This window comes from Brachypodium distachyon, chromosome 1 (assembly GCF_000005505.3).
Source record: "Brachypodium distachyon strain Bd21 chromosome 1, Brachypodium_distachyon_v3.0, whole genome shotgun sequence".
Taxonomy (NCBI): domain Eukaryota; kingdom Viridiplantae; phylum Streptophyta; class Magnoliopsida; order Poales; family Poaceae; genus Brachypodium; species Brachypodium distachyon.
In genome coordinates, this window is record NC_016131.3 from 77,394 (window position 1) to 80,545 (window position 3,152).

Here is a 3,152-nt window from a genome sequence, read left to right on the forward strand (position 1 = left end):
CTATATGGTCAGTATCTGAAATGCCCGAAGAGCTAAACTATGCGCTGTTTTTAAGCTATGAAGATTTACCTCCTTGTGTCAAGCAGTGCTTTTTATACTACTCCTTTCTCCCCAAAACTGGGTTGTTCGCTAAATCTGAAATTATTGGCATGTGGATTTCCGAAGGATTTCTTCACGGATCCTCAGATTGTAAGACCTCGGGACCGGATTTATGCAATTTAGCCCCAAATGCTAACCTGTGCATAATTCTAGCCTTGAATGTCTCCCCACGATGAATACTCCAGACATACACGCATGGTATTCATCATGAGTTGGAACAACGCGAATATCACAACATCACCCTACAACAACAGAAATAATTCAAAGCTCATACAAGGAGCAAAATACCAAGTTATTACATCTCATTGGACACATGTCCACAATCATCATTCATCAGCGAAAGCAAATTATGCCGAGTACGGGCAAGATTACAAGAATGCCTAAGAGGCTGAAACTGTAAATGGGACCACCACGGATCTCAGAACCCTGATCTGGATCTCCTGGCTCAAGCGTCGAAGTCAATGTCGTCGTACTCCATGAAGTAGCCAGAAACCTGCTCGTACGGAGGCTCTGGAGAAAACAACGTCGCAAAGCAACTGAGTACAAGGTACTCGCAAGACTTACGGGGAGATCTATTCTAATATGCAACACGTCTCAAAGGAAGGTAAAGTGGGGTTATGCAGCAGCAGTATATCTGTAGAGACACTTCTAAAAAAAAGAAGACAACGTCTAAAATAGAGGATAAGATGCGTCTACAAGTGTAGTGCAACTGCTAATGTCTAACACCAAGCATAACACAACCTTTCATCGCCCCCCCTCAACCCCCTTGTGAAACGATCCAAAGGCACTCACACGTTGACAGTTTTAAAGCATTTTCATGTTTAATTGACTAACCACTACTCCAATTATGATGTCAGATTAGATATAGTTCTCTATGATCAAGTAATGACCTCCAAGTTGTCCATAACCGCAGACACGGCTTTCCGAAAGATTTATCCCTGCAGGGTGCACCAATTTACCCGTACATGTTCGGTCAACCCATGATTGCCACTAGATGGACACAGCGAGAGTTGCGCGGCAGGATTGATCGACACGACCCTTCCCAGCTTCACATCTAATCCAAGGGACCACTCAACTGAGTCTAATCCGAAACGGGAGCCCGGCCGAAGCATCGTACGGACTCAAGAGTTGTGCGAGATACTATCGAGAGATGGTTCAGTGCCGCGCAGGATGACCACTCTGACAGGTCACCACCTTCCTATATGTATGCAGGAATCACCAACAAAACTCCGATAGTCACTAGTGTATATGCAGTATGCCAAATGGAACGCCTAAACTATGTGGCCCCTGGAAGAGCGATGAATCAGGTACTAAGCCGAGGGGGAACCCATATATTCACCCACGAGCGGTTAGCGCGAGGTGTCTTGGATCAGCGAAAACGAGAACGCGGTCCTTAGGTCGACTCCAATGGAACAAAACACCGATGCCAACAGGCATGGCCTCCCACCGTTGCCTTGTTACAGTTTAATAACATGTCATAGTTTTATGATTGTATCCAAAAGCATAAACAACATGATGGAAGTAGCATGTGTAACCCACCTAACATCTAGACCAGCAAAACTAAGCATAGTTTATTGACGCGTGGACCTGGTCCACTGGGCGCAAGGCACCATGTTAGGAACGGGACGAACGGACGAGGGGAGTAGCCACTCGGGCTACGGTGCGGATCTTACAGATCCTAGGGCTTGGCCCCTTTTAACCTAACCAGAACCGGAGGCTCTCGGTCGCGCCCGACGGCCACGGGGAGGCACGCCGGCGGTGACCGAGCGCTCACGACGGGGCGGCCTACCGCACGGGAGGGGGAGAGGGAAGGAGCAGCAGCAAAAGAGGCTCACCGAGAGGCTTGGAGGGGAAGAGATCGCGCCCTAGGAGGAAGGAGTCGCCGAATTTCGGAGAAAGGTCGCCGGCGGCCGTAGACGATGACGGGGTCGAATCCATCGCGTCGAAGCTTTTCCGGTCGATTCCCTCTGTGCAAACGGTCGTCAGAACCAAACGGAAAGGATGACGCGGTCGGCTGCTCTTGAGACTTACCGAGGCGGCGGGTCTCCGACGGGCGGCCACGGGAACCTTCGGGCGGCGGCGCGACGACGAGCGAGAGGAAGAAGAAGAAGGGTCTAGGGTTTTCCTCGGCGCGGCTAGGGTTGGAAAGAGTTGGGGCGCTCGTTTTATAGAGAGGAGGGGCGGAGAAACCCAGGACGGCTCAGGCGCCAGGGCGTCTCCGACATGGACGCGGCGACGTCACGCCCGTCCTTGGAGAAGAAAAGCAGAGAGGGGATAGAGAGGTGGCGTATTCTCGGGAATACGCTTCCGCGAAGCGGTAAGCGCAAGGAGGACGGCGGCTTGGGCGCTGCTGGGCTGGCGCGCGCGTAGGGAGGAGATGGGCTGCGCGGTTGCTGGGCCTCGCGCGCGGGAGGAGGAGAAGGGAGGCGGGCTGCGCGCGGTGGAGAGGGAGCTGGGCCGAGCTGGCTGGGCCTACTCGGTCCAGACGGTAAGAAGGTTTCTTACTATAATTTTTTTTCTGTTTTTCTCTTTTCTAATCTTTGTTTGACCTTTCCTTTCTTGATTCAAATTTCAAATACTTTTGGTTATCACGAGTTCATAATACTTTTCTACAGGTTTACCACAAGATCAAGGAAGATCACGATTACTTCATCTTTCTTGTTATTCCTCGAAATTGGTTTTAGATTAATTCTCGTAACTTTCTGTCAGCTGTTACTATTTTGATCATATCTTTTGATTGGTATGTCCGATTGAGCTAATTCTTGTTGCGTTGGTTAGATAATTTCAATACCTTTCTTTTGCATACTCATACGTATTTTTTCGTTCATCCAATCAAAAGTTACATCTTTTTTACTATCACGGACAGAAAGGTGATTTAGGGTTTTGAACTTTCGGAAAAAGTTTTAATTTGCTTCCGCGCAATCATTCACCCCACCTCTGATTGCCTATCTCGATCTCACAATTGGTATCAAAGCAAGGTCTCTCTAATTTATCTTAACCGGTTGATTAGACTTGCTAGATATGGATAGGTATTCTACCATACCTGTGTGTTC

General features: G+C 49.0%; 1 long non-coding RNA gene across 1 annotated transcript; it reads right to left on the reverse strand.

Annotated features, from left to right (window-relative positions):
* Positions 1-326: 326 nt before the first annotated feature.
* On the reverse strand, positions 327-2,379 carry LOC100826906. Its single transcript, XR_732726.3, has 3 exons — positions 2,131-2,379; positions 1,935-2,066; positions 327-609 (listed from the first exon to the last, which is right to left on the reverse strand). It is a non-coding gene; the product is annotated as an uncharacterized LOC100826906 (long non-coding RNA).
* Between the last annotated feature and the right edge of the window lie 773 nt (positions 2,380-3,152).